This window comes from Callospermophilus lateralis, chromosome 12, assembly GCF_048772815.1.
Source record: "Callospermophilus lateralis isolate mCalLat2 chromosome 12, mCalLat2.hap1, whole genome shotgun sequence".
Classification (NCBI taxonomy): domain Eukaryota; kingdom Metazoa; phylum Chordata; class Mammalia; order Rodentia; family Sciuridae; genus Callospermophilus; species Callospermophilus lateralis.
In genome coordinates, this window is record NC_135316.1 from 62686586 (window position 1) to 62704088 (window position 17503).

A 17503-nucleotide genomic window follows, 5' to 3' on the forward strand; every position below is an offset into this window, starting at 1 on the left:
AGAAACTGAATAGATGACATATCAAATTTTAAGAGTAATTTTAATTATATGATTTCTGTGTTAGAAATACAGTGAATATTTTTTAGTATATAAATTTCTTAGGATTTCCTAATGCTGAGCTTTCAATGATAATAACACTACCCTCTTAAAATATATTTATCTACTCTGACTCATTCAAATCCCCATTTCTAAATTTGTACAATACATTCTTCAGCTTGACATTCAAGGCTGATTAACATTTCATGTCACTTTTATTCTCCAAATACATTCAACATTTTAATATTCTGCTCCATAAATCACCAAGTGAAGAAATCTAGGAATATTTTTAAAATTACTAAGATTATTATAGTTTTATAATTAACAAGATTATGATTATCTTAGGCAGTATGTATGTTATTCATGGTATGTACACTTCAGTTTCATATATGTCCTTACCACACCATAAATGACTAATTCAGAAACTATTAAAATACAACACCTCTCAAATCCCACTCTTCAAACATGGAAATATATGGATTAATTCTATGAAATATCAGCATGACTTTTATTCATTTATTTTATAGCACATAAATATAACCTTAACCTTATTCATTTATTCATGTATCCATGCCCTAATAGGCTATGAACTTTTTGAGATTTGTACTTCTTTTTTTGTGGGTATTTTATGAATTATTATTATTATTACTTATTTTCTGGTCAGCACAGTATAATACTGGATTTTTCAGATTTCCAATAAAATTAATTCCCCTTTCTCTTTCTTGGTTAGGTAGTATCAAAATGTTATTTAAAATGACAATATTATCCATCATATATTTTCTACAAGCTTTTATAGATACAAACATTTAGTCATATAACAAAGTTTCATTTAGCGTAAGCTACCATATACTAATTCTCAGCGTGTCACAAACATTTTATAAGAGAGTTAGTAATGTTTGCATCAAATGGGCAAGAATGAATGTCCTCAGAGTTAGAGAGGGGAAGAAGGATGATTAATGAAGGTTGAGAATAATCTGAACTTGTTATCTGGCTTAGAACACAGCCACACTCATTCTCTAGAAGAATAAAAAATAATCAAAGAAATAGTACAAGATAATTCCTCAGAATTAAAGATAAAATTCTATAGATTAAAAAATACTAGCTTATAAAACAAAAAAAAATATATACACATACACAATTCATTAAAAAGTATTATAAATATATTGTGTTTCAGATATTTCAGAACTCAGTGGACTATAAAAGCTTCCTTGAAGAAAACATTAAAACCCCAAATAAACCAAAATCAAGAAAAATAAAATAGATGACTACAAAACAAAAAATAATCAGACTAAAATCTTTCCACAAGGAAAAATGATGCTATAAAGCAATAAAAATTAATTTTAAATATCAGAAAAAATTATAATTGATAATTGTAATTATAATTATAAAATTCAACAAAATTACTAAGTAATAATGAAGACCCTATAAATATAATTACATAAAAAGAAGTTTTCAGAAAATAGAACTTTCACAATCTGTTTATTGGCATGTTAGGCACAATGTGCTTCAGCAAAATGAGAGTTTTGCTATAGAATTGAGGTAATAAAATTTCAAACTAGGAAAGCAGTGAAATTCTCCATGGACACCTCTCCATTACTCTTCTAATAGGAGCTCAGTAAAGACAATGTCAGAATGTTTCACAAACTCCAGGAGGAAGGCTTCCAAGTGAGAAAGATATACTTAGAAAAAACTTAATCACAGTACTTTAAATAACTTTGCATTAACCATTTTTGCATAATATTAGTTCCATTTTAGTTTTCAAAGTTAAGATATACTAAGTTTAATAATATTAGTAGTAAAAATGAACAAACAAATAAAAATGTTAGATAGAATATAAGACTTAATCTGTGGTAGGATTTGTCATAATCTCATGTACCTTAAAGAAAGAACACTAGTTGTCAAAGTATGATCCAGGTCATCATGTTATTTAAAATGACAATATTATCCATCATATATTTTCTACAAGTTTTTTATAGATACAAACTGTGCATGTTAGACTTGATCAAAGAACAAAAATTTTAACAAATATAAATACTGACTGAGAACCCACTATGAATAAATTTCTCCCAAGATTTTAAAAAATCATTAATTCCAACAACCACTCTATGAGGTATATTTTATTCCATTTTTAATTAATCGATTCATTAAGTATTTTTTTATTTTTCATACTAGGGTTTGAATTCAGGGACACTTAACCACTGAGCCACTGAGCCATATCCCCAGCATTTTTTATGTGTTTTATTTAGAGTCAGGGTCTCACTGAGTTGCTTAGAGCCACATCCCCAGCCCTTTTTTTTTTTTTTTTTTTTTTTGAGACAGGGTTTCACTGAGTTGCATAGCACCTCACTTTGGGTAAGGCTGGCTTTGAACTCTGGATCCTCCTGCCTCAGCCTCTTGAGCTGCTGGAATTATAGGCATGCACCTGGCCCTAGTAAATAAATTCTTAATCACAGGTTTATACAGTGTTGTCACAGCATTGAATAATATCAGTTCCATGTTTGTACTAAGGAAGTCACAACACTCTATGTCTCCTTCTTCCTTGTATAACTTTTCTATGGAAAATTTTCACCTAGTTTTTTTTTTTCTTTCCCCTCTCTATTCTCCTGCCTTCATATCCCCAACATTTGTGAAGCCAAGTAGGTTTTTAAATTTGGTAAAGTTATTTTATAACAGATGGTTGCACAGAATTGGCAAATGCCAATTTCATTTTCCAAATAAAAACCCCAGCATTTTATTTTGCCTCTGAGTCTTAAACTCACTCTCATTCTTATTTTACATTCTTTTCCCTGTAGGTGCATCATGGAGATAGGCATTATAGACTTCTACTAAAGTATCCATATTATAGTAAATCAACTTCCCACATTTGAACTTCCTAGAATTTTGTAGCAAGAAAAAAATCATGCACCAAAGAGTTTGGAAAAAATAAAGTTCCCGTATATTTTAAATTATGTGAATTTTCTCATTAGGCTTCCTTCTCAAAGTATAATATTTTTCCATATTTATCAAATTTTCCATTTCTTTTGCTTTCCTGAATGTGGATCACAATAAGAATGCATAATTTTAATGAGAAGACAGAGTAAATATTGCAAATTTCTCTTTCTGATGGCTTCTCTGAATTATTTCCTTTCTTTCTTTGGATTAATGGTCATCTGTGAACTGTAGAGCTAGTGACCAGGAATATACCATTCCAGATTCATCTAAATATTTTGCTCTCTTGATACCTTTTATGTCACTTTAAATTCACACTATCTCAATGCCATCCTTTCCCAAATTCTGACTTTGTTTGTAAAATAATGCCAATGACAACAAACAAAATTAAACTAAAGTATATGTATTCTCTCTGATATAGTTGGGCAAGAAGATTTTCTATAATTTCTTCAAATCCTTATTCTTTCTCATAAAATTCAAGGTCATTTTTATCCCCTGAAAGAACCATCATTAGTAGACCCAAGAATATTTGTCATTTTTTCACTATAACTCTGATCATTTGAATTCCTATAATTCTTTACATTACATTCCAAAGCCAGAGTGTAAACATCCACTTAGCAGTCTTTCATATGAATAATTTCAATACTATTGAATCAACTAGAAAAATTAACATTTTGTGCATTAGTTTGATGATACTACAAGCCAGTGACATTTGTTTTTTTATGTTTTTGGTAGAATGGTAATTTATTATGCAATTGCTTGCATACTGCATTTTGTTTTTTAGTTCTTAGCAAGTGGTAGAACACATTTTAAAAGGTTAAATATTTATGATACAAACATTAGAGAAAATACACAAATTTAAAGAATTCTGTCAGAAGATGTAAATTATTAGCCTTTATGATTTGGGAAAACTTTCAGCTTTAATCTTACTTTCCTTTTAAACTATTAAACTATTCCATTATATATCTTAAAGTCAAAGGGAAAGAAAACTAAAAATACATATGGTGTTTCAAAATAATATTGAAGTAAAAATGAGAGATGTGTTTTCTTTCTGAGAAAAGAATAATGACCCACGGGCCACCCCATACAATCTTAGGAAAAGTCATTGTCTGGATCATTTTCATTTCATTAGAGTTTTAGATATGCAGTGCAGGAAAGCAGGAGAGTGCTGGTAATCTAATCACAAACAAGGTTATAGCAACCTCCTAGAACTCAAAGGGACTGCCTGCAGGCAGCCCTCTCTTTAGATAAGGGAAAATGCAAAATGCAAAGACAAGTATTCTCCATTAGAAAGGCTTTTTACAGAGGGTACAAAGAAAAGCGAAATGTCTGTTAGGCTTTAGATGTAGAAATATTGTCTTAAAGAAAGTATTATTCATCTTTGAGAATGCTGGTAAGAAAAAGAAGGGAAAAGAAGTACTTAGAAGAGCTGAGTTGAACACAGAAATTCTGCACATATAAAAGCCTTTGCCAAGAGATATAGAAAAATAATATTAAATGTGCAAATTGTCCATTTGGGATTTAGTGATATAAAACTAACAATACATAAATATTTATACTGCTTATATAAACATTATTTCCATAGTTTTATGATTTTTATTTTAAGATCAATAATTACTATCCAGAAGATACAAACAAAAATTGGACTGAGACTTTGGTGGTATGGAGGGCTAATAGTGTACAGTACTGAGGTTGTACCCACAAGGTCATGAACAGAATCAGAATTTTTGTCTTTTAATTCTTATAACATTCCCACAAAGATGTTTTGCCATAATGCTCATTTTATGAAAAACCTGAGGTATCAGGCATTCCAATCACTGATGTGAAATTTTAGTGGCAAATACAGTGCTTTATATAAGTATAGTCATACTTTGAGCTTCAGCAGACAACTTGTGCTGTGTTTGAATATTAAATTTCCCCCAAAGTTCTATGTACTAAAGGATTGGCCTCAGAGTGATGTTATTGGAGTGCTGTGGCCCTTTAGGAGATGGTCCTCATGGAACTGTGAGAACCTGGAGTATTCCTCTTCCTCTGTCTCTTGGCTGTCAGCTTCTGAAATACACAGTTCTCCTGTCCCATGCATTCCTGCCATGATGTGCTGCCACATCAAAGATCAGAACAATGGAGCCAATGGCTCATGGAATGGAACTATCAAAACTATGAACCAAAATAATCTTTATTCTCTTTTTAAGTTAATTGTCTCAAATACTTCATTTCACCATAGAAAGTTGACAATGACCTTCCTTATGTTCAGTCTACCACAGAACTGTCTTCCTGCTGACCGTTAGCCTGCTGGGCTTTTGTACAGCAAGTCTCATCCCTTTTTGCTTCTATTTCTTTATGTGTAAAATTATAGGGTTTAAATTCACATATCCTTTTTGTGCGTGTTATTTTATTTCATCTTTGCTCCCTTTCTTTCCTTTTTCTCTGTCTCTAAAACACTTTTGTGAAATTCTAACATAAGAACTTTGTCAATATGATCTATGCCAATGAGCATTAGTATGAGACTTTTGCACTGTATTGATATATCTAATCTACACCATGGTCAATAACTTGTGATATGTATATCATCTGAGACTATAGCTTTCACCTTTGTACAGTTGATGCTGTATTTAAAGAAATCCCTAATACATAGACAGATTGTTTTAAATTGTTTCATTGATCTTCTCTGCCTCTTCCTTTTCACAGTCAAATGTTTATAAAGGCTGAATATTTAATCAGTGCAAACTTAATGGATATGATATTTTATTTATTCAAATGGTTAAAGGCAAATTAAACTTGACCATTGTAATTACAAGCCTTTTTAAGACAGGAAGTTGACATCTTAACTGTTTTCAAATTATTCAAGAAGATTCTGAGCTGTAGGACAAAGTGAATTTGGCTTGTCAAAAAAGAGAATATACAAGAGCAGTTTTTGACCTAGAGGTAGGATACCTGTGTGTTCTACGGATTACTCCATATGCATCACATGAAGAAAATTAGGAACTAAGTATTTTGGAGAAATGAATTTTAATAAATTTTATGTTAAGACAAAGAATGAAGATTATTATAAGCTCTTCTCTGAAGAGTGAAAATAATTTCTTAAAATGACTAAGATAATAATTTGGAAGACAAGGCCACTAGTAACTGTAAAGCATTCTTTCATTCTATTAAATAATAAGAGATAAAAATCCAATCAGTTGAGATGACTATGGAGAGGAAATAGGGAAGGAACAGAGAAATCTAGGTATCATAGTTGTTATATCATTTTAAATTGGAAAGTGGGAGAGAAATTCATGAGGGAAGATGAATTAGGCAGACACAATCACCCAGGAGGCCAGAAGTTTTATTCAGCTTTTTCACCACTATGACTAAAAGACCTGACCAGCATAATTGTAGAGGAGGAAACACTTAATTTGAGGGCTCATGGTTTCAGAGGTCTCAATCCACAGACAGCTGGCTTTATTCCTCAGGGCTCCAGGCATGGCCGAACAACATGGCAGAAGAGTGTGGCAGAGGGAAGCAGCTCACATGATAATCAGGAAGCAAAGAAGGAGAGATCTCCACTTTCCAAATACAAATATATACCCCAAAGCCATGCACCCAGTACCCCACCTCCTCCAGCCACACTTCCACCTGCCTTTAGTTACCACTCAATTAATCCCACCAGAAGATGAATTCACTATGGGGTTAAGGCCCTTATGAGAGTCATTTCTTCTCTGAACCTCTTTGCATTGTCTCACATCTAAACCATAACAACAGAGCATTTAGTGTAACCAATTCAACTCTGATTTTAAGGGAGAAAGAGGTCAATTTAAAGACACATGCAAAGTAGTCAATGTGAAGTGGAATAATGATTAACTTAGCCATTTCATATGGTGGTGAAAAGTCCACAGAGCCGTCTGTTCACAAGTCAAGTGCCTCAGGACAAATTTGTTAGTAATGTCTTAATGCTGTGAACTTGAGGGAACTATCACAGGAGCACCCAGAAATCCAACCACCTTACCATTAACTGTACTACTACAAAGAAGTCTTCAAAGAATAGGATATGGAAACACATATCAGTAGCTTTTATTTAAGAGATGTTTCTGTGTGTATGTGTAATGTGAAAAAAAGTTAAAAGCAAATATTTGAAATAAAAAGAAAATAATAATATAAAAATAGAAAATAATAATAATAAAATAATGATATAAAAATAATAATATAAAATAAAAAGCTTATATTTGAAATAAAAAGACATAAAACTTCTGCATCTGGAAGTAAAAAATAGTCATTGGCACCTTTCTTGGTTATAAATACAAAAAAGTCAATTGTGAGGAAGGTGGTGATAGAAGTGAGATTGGGACCCTGGGACATACTTTCCTCTCCAGGATGTCTTACATCAGTTACACAACTGATGTTTTGAATGTCTTCAGTTCTCATTTACAACCTTACATTATAGAAAATACCAGAAAATGGAAACATTCAAATTCTCAGATAATGTGGACTAAGCTAAGTATATGCTAGAGATATGTGAAGACAGAATGAAAATATATAAAGAGCAAATATGTTTAATCTTCCTAACTATTAAGAAGATGTAAAATAAGACATATATGAGATAAATCAGCTGAATAATTCACACATATGCACTCACAAAAATATTATAAAAAAGATAACTGATAATACTCAAATGAATCCAAATATTCACTATCTAGAATTACTATATTGATGAGAGGCTCATCTTTAATTCCTAAAGTGCAAATTACTTGTGGTTTCTTATCCTTTTCACCTCATATTTTATTTAAGAGAAACAAAATAATAATAGCAATGCACAACAAATACCAAATAACCAAACAAACTGAATCTATTCTAATATGATTTTAAGGGAAAATATATTATATCACATTTTTTTATTCTTCTTGTGATGAAAAGGCTGGAAGCAATATACTTTATTTTATTCAGGCAGATAAGGGCAAAATAATATATAATACACAGAAAATGACAAAATACCCAACTTGTTATCTAAACCTGCCTAGGACTTCTAGGCATACTTAGCTCTTAAAATGAATTTTAATTCTTCACAAGTGTCCTGGAAAAATGTATTCCTGAAAAGACAAATTTCATAATTAAAATAAATAGTACTACACAGAAAAGGAGGAATGAAAGCAAGAGGTTCTGGACAGATGTTATTTAGATAATTAAAGTTTGTTAGCAATTTTTTAAAGGTTATCTTTGACATTAATAAAACTAAAAATTTATTTTCTATTATCAGTGAGATTTTTAGGAAGTTGGTAGAGTGATTTTGTTAAAATGCAATTTTTATGTCCATGCATAGTTTTTCATTGTACAGAAATAAAATTGCATTAAAGTGAGTTTTATTGATTTTGTCAAATAAAGTGAAATAAAACAAAAATATACACTACATCAACATAGGTGGGCTCGGAAATGCATTTGGTGGATGTGAGGAAAATCAATTTAATGCATTGTTTTAACATCTGAAAAATTTTTAAAAATTTTAAAACATTTTTTACTCAATATTACATTTCACTATTTTTTTATTAAAACTAATGTTATTTATTTATTTCTATTAGTGCTTACAAGGAAGTAATATTGGACTATCATTCTCTATCAGCTGTTTGTTTTGATAATGCAGTTAAATAAAACATCCTGAAATAATTTGGGAGCACAGTGCTCCTCATGATAACCCCTAACTAATTTCCACACTGCTTCTCTTATCATTTTTTTTCCAGTTGCTTCTTACTAAAACTATCCTAATAATAGATATTTTTAATGTTTCTAAAAGAATTTCGCAGAATTAAAAAAAAAATACTAATAGGAAACACTCCCCTATCCTATAAGGTCCCAGATATGTGGTAGAAATTTCTGATATTAAATAGATAATTAAGAATATTTACCTCCTCATGTAAAGGAAAACAGCAGATTTGAAAGTTTAGATTTTTCATTTTTCAAAAGTGTAATGAAATACCACCAACAATTTTACATTAAATTTTTAAGAAATTTTCTAGGCTTCTGCTCAAACCTAGTAGACATATAGTAATACTAAGTTCAAATTCTTGATAACTTAAAATTATGAATTTGACACAATTTTCCTATGTACATATATGAAAATACTTAAGTGAATCCCATCATTATGTCCATCCACACAAAAGGGGTCCTAATTAAAATATGATATAATCTATGCATGTATAATTTTATCCAATTGGATTCTACTTTCATGTACAAATAAAAAAGAATCAATTTTTAAAACAGACATGAAGAATCTTTTATTTTTAAAAGAATCATTAAATTGGAAGTCTTTATGTCAAATATTTTTGCTTTTTAAAATTATTACTTTTTAAAATTTTGCTATGCATTTTCTCTGATTATTTGCATTTTTCATAGACTAACTATAAAACTATTTTTAACATATTGAGTATTATATTTGCAAAATATATACTTTTCATTTTGATTTTTGCCTTATTGTCTTGAGTATGAATGTGGTTATCTAAATTTCATTTTTATAAGCCCTGTAACTTTTGCTTTATGATTCATCTATTAATTGCTATTTTTAGAATATTTTACTCCATTCCTTATATTAACAAGGCATTTTTGTATTTTTCTCTCAATGATGTACTTCCCCTTTTCCTGAACAATACTATTTGAGTATTACTTTGATTATCTTCATGAAGTAATAAACTGACATATTATTTTCATCCATAAGAGAGTAGATTATCCAACAATTTATTTATTTATTGGACACATATAAATTATACACATTTATGGGGTAGCTGTGATTTTTTAAATGCATTCTATAGTGCTAAAACCAAGGTAACAATATATTATTCCTGTATGGGGAAAACATTAAAAATTCTTTCTTCTACATTTTTGGAAACACATAGTGCATCATTATCAAATAAAGTCCCCCTTGCTTTTGTTACAATAACAGAGATTATTTCTCCTAACTACAACTTTGTACCCATTGATCAAATTTTTCCCATCTTTCCCTACCCCTTACTCTCCCCCTAACTTCTGTTAACCAGTGTTCCTAAAAATTTCTGAGATCCCATTTTCTAGATTCTATATATACATAATACCATATGGTATTTGTGTTCTGTAGTTGACTTCCTTAACTTAATATAATAACCTACATTCATGTTAAAAAATAATAGGACTTTAAACTTTTTGAATGCTGAATAATATTCTATCATATATGTACATACATACAGTCACACTTATAAACAAATAGTGTATTATATACACATAGTATAAAATCTATAGATACAATATGTACACTGTATATATAGTGTATCTATAGTGTATATATATAATGTATACTCTATATTATATATATTATATATACTATATTTATACACATGCATGAATACACATGCATATCTGTCTCCCCTTAGAAATTTTATATTTATAAACACACACACATCCCCCCAAAATTCTTTATTTATCAGCTGTAGGACACTTAAGTTGTTTCCTTATATGGCTATTTTGAACAATGCTACAATAAACATAGAAGTGGAGATATCTTCTTGACATATTGACTTCATATACTTCAGATATATTACCAGTAATGGGATTGCAAAATAATATCATAGCTTTATTTTAAACTATTTTTGGAAAAGTTGACACTTTTTTCCATAATAGTTATATTAATTTACATTACTACAAACCATATTTAATATTCATTTCTTTTTTTCCTTCATGGGCAGCATTTTTTACCTTTTTGTTTGTTTGTTTGCTTGAATTTTCTTATTCTAAGTGCATTATAATTATACACAGTGTTGGGATTCATTTTGATATAATTATATATATAATCATAAGGATAAAATATGATTTTTCCCAATTCAGTCCCCAGTAATTCCCTTTTTCCTTCATTCCTCCTTCATCTTGTTCCCTTAATTCTACTGGTCTTTCTTATTATTTATAGTTTTTTTTTTTTTTTTAACTACTTCATTATGGATACACACAAAGGCAAAGCTCACTATAGTTTAATCATATATATACATGGGACTCTTTGGTCAGATTCATTTCACCATTTTTTTGTCTGTTTGTTTTCTTCTCCCTCTTCTCCTCCTCTCAATTTCCTCTCTCTTCTCCACTAATCTCTGTTCTATTATCAGGGTATTTCTCCTACACTTCTCTTTTTTTCCTTCATTATGGTCTACCTTCTGCATAGGAGTGAAAATATTTGATCCTTGACTCTCTAAGTCTGGCTTATTTCAGTTACCATTATGTTCTTCATTTGTCAGCAAATGCCATAATGTCATTCTTCTATTTTAATTTAAATATTTTTTAATTTGTTATAATTAATTTTACATGACAGCAGAAAGCATTTTGACACATTGTACACAAATGAAGCACAACTTCTCACTACCCTGGCTCTACATGGTGCAGACTCACATCAGTAGTGTAATCATACATGTATACAGGGAATAATGTCCATCTCATTCCACTGTCCTTCCCCATCCACATACCTACTAACCTTCCCTCACTCCCCTGTGCATAATCCCAAGTTCCTTCATTTTTCCCTACCCCCTCTGCATAATGAGTCAGCATCCAATTATCAGAGAAAACATTCAACCTTTGGTTTTGGGGTTTGGCTTATTTTACTTAGAATGATATTCTTCAGTTCGTACAAAAGTCATAATTTCCTTCTTCTTTAAGGCTGAGTAATATTCCATTTTGTATATATAGCACATTTTCTTTATCCATTCATCTATTGAAGGGCATGTATGCTGGTTCCATAGTTTAGCTATTGTGAGTTGAGCTGCTATGAACATTGATGTGACTGCACCACTGTAGTATGCTGATTTTAAGTCCTTTGAGTATAAACCAAGCAGTAGGATAGTTGGGTCAAATGGTGGTTTTATTCAAAGTTTTTTGAGGAATCTCCATACAGCTTTCCATAATGGTTGCATCAATTTATGGTCTACCTTCTGTATAGAAGTGAAAACATTTGTTGAAGAGGCTATCTTTTCTCCAATGCATGTTTTTGGCACCTTTGCCTAGAATGAGATAACTATGTCTATGTGGGTTTGTCTCTGTGTCTAAGATTCCATCTCATTGTTCTGGAGCAAATAATATGCTGTATTTGTAACTATTGCTCTGTGGTATAGTTTAAGGTCTGGTATAGTGATGTAACCTGCTTCACTCTTCCTGCTAAAGGCTATTGTAAATGGGGTAGTTTTCCTCATTTCCATAGAGTATATAAAGAACTCAAAAAGCTAAGCACCAACAAAACCCAAATAACCCAATCAATAAATGGGCCAAGGACTTGAACAGACACTTCTGAGAAGAGGATATACAATTAATCAACAAGTATATGAAAAAATATTCATCATCTTTAGCAATTACAGAAATTCAAATAAAAAATATTCTAAGATATCATCTCACTCCAGTAAGAATGGCAGCTATTATGCATACAAACAACAAGAAGTATTGGCGAGGATATGGGGCAAAAAGTACACTCATACACTGCTGGTGGGGCTGCAAATTGGTGACCCAATTTGACCCAGCTGTCCCTCTCTTCAGTCTATGCCCAAAGGACTTAAAAGCAACATACTACAGGGACACAGCCACATCAATGTTTATAGCAGCACAATTCACAATAGCTAAACTGTGGAACAAACCTAGATGCCCTTCAGTAGATGAATGAATTTTTAAAAAGTGGCATATATACACAATGGAATTTTACTCAACAATAAAAAGAATAAAATCATGGCATTTGCAGGTAAATCGACAGAGTTAGAGAGGTTAATGCTAAGTGAAGTTGGCCAATTAAAAAACAAAACAAAACAAAACAAAAAAAACAAATGCCAAATGTCTTCTCTGATATAAGGAGGCTGACTCATAGTGGGGTACAGAGGGAGCTTGGAAAGACTAGATAAACTCTAGATAGGGCTGAGGGGTGGGAGGAAAAAGAAGGGGGCAGGGGGTTAGCAAGGATGGTGAAATGTAATGGACATCATTATCCAAAGTACATTATGAAGACATAAATTGGTGTCAATATACTTTATATACAACCAGAGATATGAAAACTTGTGCTGTATATGTGTAATAAGAATTGTAAGGCATTCCAAAATCATTGATTTTTAAAAAACCAATAAAAAAAGATAGAAACTCTGCAATTGCTAGAAGAAAATAGAGGCTCAACACTCCAACATATTTGCACAGGCACCAACTTCCTTAACAAGATTCCTAAAGGGCAAGAAAAAATATTTTTTGTTTGTTTTTTGTTGTTGTTTTGTTTTTTATAACTGTTGTTCTTACTGAAATGCAGGTTTTGATTAGCATTTTTCTGATGATTAAAGAAGATAAGTATTGTTTTCACAAGCCTATTGGTCATTCTTATATCTTCTTTTGAGAAATATCAATTTATGTATATTGCCCATGCTTAAATTTCTGCTATTGATTTGTTTGAGATTCTTCATATATTCTGGATATTAATCCATTATCAGTTGTAGAATTTCCAAATATTTTCTAATTCTATTTTCTCCAATCTATTCTGTTTTGTTTGCTATGCAGGGGCTTTTTAGTTTTTCTATTTTTACTTCTGCTTTCTATTTTTGCATGGTTTTATCAAAATAAGAAAGAAAAGAAAATGTTGCCCATTTTAATGTTATAAATCATTTATTCTATGCTTACTTTTAGATGTTTCTTAGTTTCAGTTTCTTCAAACTGAAAGAGTTTCATGAATAAGAATAATACATCAGTGGCTACAAACCTTGGAAAGCATAAGTATAAAGACTAATTTGAAATTCTTTAATATTGTAAGCTTGGTGAATTCGAATGACTCACCATGTTTATATGACTAGTATAAAGAATCAAAACCAAAATAATTAAAATGTTACTATAGTAATATATTAAGAAAGAGGTGTTTTAAGAAGTTACAAAATGGGTCATCAAAAATTTAATATGCAGATCCACCTTGCTGACCTGGACTGGAGCCAGGGCCCAGGGTAGGGCCAGGTTCATCCCGCCACTGGCAGACCCCCATGGGATCTCAGTACCAATTCTCCCCACCTGCTGGAGCTCAGACCTGGCTCAGATCTGCTCATTGACCTGTGTGGGAGCCAGGGCCCAAGCTAGGCCTGGGTCCATCTTGCCATCTATAGATCCTCCAGAGCTCAGGCCCCTCTAGTGAACTGTGTGGGAGCCCAGGCCCAGCAAAAGCCTGGATATGCACCCACCACCTGCTAGGAGCCCAGGTTTAACCCAATTCCATCTTGACACACTGAAGCCATCCCCATAGCCTTCCGCATGCAGTAGCCTCTACCTTGGGACAACAGACAGGTTTAGAAGCAGCTGCATCTCAGAGCAGTAATCCCAAAGCCAATGTAAGGCCTACCTTTTCAGCCCCATCTGTGAAACACATTACATTCATCTTGGGGCACCTCTGCTGCTATCTCAAGGTACCTCCTACAATTGCTGTACACACTTACTATAGATCTAAACCAAGACTCTTTATAATAAAAATGTCTAGCATACAGAGTAAGAGGAGAATATTGAAGGCTGCAAGTGAGAGGAATCAGATCATATATAGGGGGAGACCAATTTGTATATCAGCAGATTTTTCAACCCAGATCTTCAAAGCCAGAAGATCCTGGAACAATATATACCAACATCTGAAAGAAAATGGATGCCAACCAAGAATCTTATATGCAGCAAAATCAAGCTTAAGATTTGATGATGAAATAAAAATCTTTCATGATAAACAAAAGTTAAAAGAATTTACAACTAGAAAGCTACACTAGAGAACATCCTTGGCAAAATAGTCCATGAAGAGGAATTAAAAACAACAATGAAAATCAGTGAAGGGTGGTATTAAACTAAAGGAAAAACTAATCAAAGGAGAAACAAAGTTAAGTTAAATACCATAAACAAACAAAAATGTCAGGGAATACAAATAATGTCTCCATAATAACCATGAATATTAATGGCTTAAACTTACCAATCAAAAGACATAGACTGGCAGATTGGATTTTAAAAAAAGACCCAGCAACATGCTGCCTCCAAGAGACTCATTTCATGAAAAACACATCCACATATTGAAGGTGAAAGTTTGGGAAAAATTATACACTCATATGGATGATGGAAGGAAGCAGGCATTTCCATCCTCATATCAAATAAAGTAGACTTCAAGCTAAAGTTAATCAAAAGGGATAAAGAAGGCTATTTCATACTGCTTAAGGGAACCATTCATCAACAAGACATAACAATAATAAATTTATATGCTCCAAACAATGGAGCATCTACATTCATTAAACACACTCTTGTTAAAGTCAAGAGTCAAATAGACCACAACACAATAATTCTAGGTGACTTTAATACACTTCTTTCACTACTGGATAGATCTTCCAAACAAAAGCTAAACAAAGAAACTATATAGGGGAGGGGAGGGGGGATAGTAGGGGATAGGAATGGTAGCAGAACACAACAGTCACTAATATGCCATTATGTAAAAATGTGAGTGTATAACCGATGTGATTCTGCAATTTGTATTTGGGGTAAAAATGGGAGTTCATAACCCAATCGAGTCAAATGTATGAAAGATGATATATCATGAGCTCTGTAATGTTTTGAACAATCAATTAAAAAAAAAAGAAACTATAGAACTCAATAACACAATAAATAACTTAGACATACACACACACACACACACACACACATATGAATATATATATTCAAATATATATTATATATACTTATATATAATTATAATTACATATATTATATATAATTATTCAAATATTCAAATATATATTATATATACTTATATATAATTATAATTACATATATTATATATAATTATGTATAATTATATATATTATATATACTTATATAATATATATTTGAATATAGATAGATAGATAGATAGATAGATATATTTCATCCTTCAATGGGTGAATAAACTTTCTTCTCAGCATCACATGGATCCTTCTCTAAAATAGACCATATATTATGCCACAAAGCAACTCTTAGCAAATATGAAAAATCAGAGATACTAGCCTGAATTCTATGTGACAATAATGGAATGAAATTAGAAATCAATGATAAAATAAATGTTCCTCCAACACCTGAAACTAAATAATATGCTATTGAATAAATAATGGGTTGCAAAAGACATCAAGGAGGAGATTGAAAAATTATTAGAGGTGAATGAGAACACAGATACAATGTATTAAAATTTCTGAGACACTGTGAAGGAAATTCTAAGAGGAAAATCATTAAATCAAGTTCATTTCTTATAAGAAGAAAAAGTTAACAAATAAATGACTGAACATTACATCTCAAAGCCCTAGAAAAAGAAGAACATATCAACACCAAAAGTAGTAAAAGAGAGGAAATAATTAAAATCAGAGAGAAAATAATTTAAACACAAATTACATATGTGATGAAATATTACAATAGACACTACAGAAATACCAAAGATAATTAGAAAATATTTTGAAAACTTGTAATTTAATAAAGTAGAAAATCTCAAAGGCATCAAAAAATTTCTAGAAACATATGATTTTCCCAGATTGACTCAGAATGATATATACAATTTAAGCAGATCAATTTCAAGTGATGAAATAGAAGACACAATCAGAAGCTTACCAACCAACAAAAGCCAGGACTGGATGGATATACAGCTGAGTTCTACAAGACCTTTAAAGAAGAACTAACACCATTACTCTTCAATTTATTTAAGAAAATAGAAAAAGAGGGAACACTTCCAAACTCATTCTATAAGGCCAATATCACCCTGATTTCCAAAATAGGCAAAGATACATCAAAGAAGAAAATCTTCAGACGAATATCTCTAATGATTATAGATGCAAAAATTCTCAATAAATATCTCCAAATCAAATACAAAAACATATCAAAAAGACAGTTCACCAGGAACAAGTAAGTTTCATTGTCAGAGTTCAGCTCAGCAGGGTGTCTCAGGAGAGAATGGATGGTGAGGAGTGGGTGAAAGGCAGAGGAGAAACAACATAGACACAAAAGTGAAGGTGTTGAATCTGATCCTTTACTTGTGAAGTTAATCATATATACTTTTCATTTCGGCAGGCTCACAGTATTTTGTGGTTATAAAACAGGAATCATTATTCAAAGAAACAAAATTTTACATAGCTACAATTAGATAAGAAGAATGTATCTTGGCTTATGCATAAGCAAGCATTTTTACTTTCAGTTCGTGTTTTGCTTTGAGCTGTTTCTGCTTAGTTAGCTCTTAATAATAGTTAGAAATGTCCCAGACTATTGGCCTATACCTTTACTATTCTTTCTTGACTTACTGACCAGAACCAAAGCGCAGTTATGGCAAGTGGTTAACTTGAAAAGAGAAATATTAATTTTAATCAAACAAGAGTAAGAGCACCAATCCATTGTGCACAGGAACAAGAACAAGTTGCCCAGTACTAAACACTAATCTGTCTTCTTAATATTAATTTTTCTTCTCTAGATTTAAATTTAATTTCTCAAAAACTTCCTTGACTGTTTTTCCTACAGGGGGTTTCTTATTAAACATTAACAATTTACATTCCACAGCTGAATCATTGCATTTAAGCAAACAGATTTATTC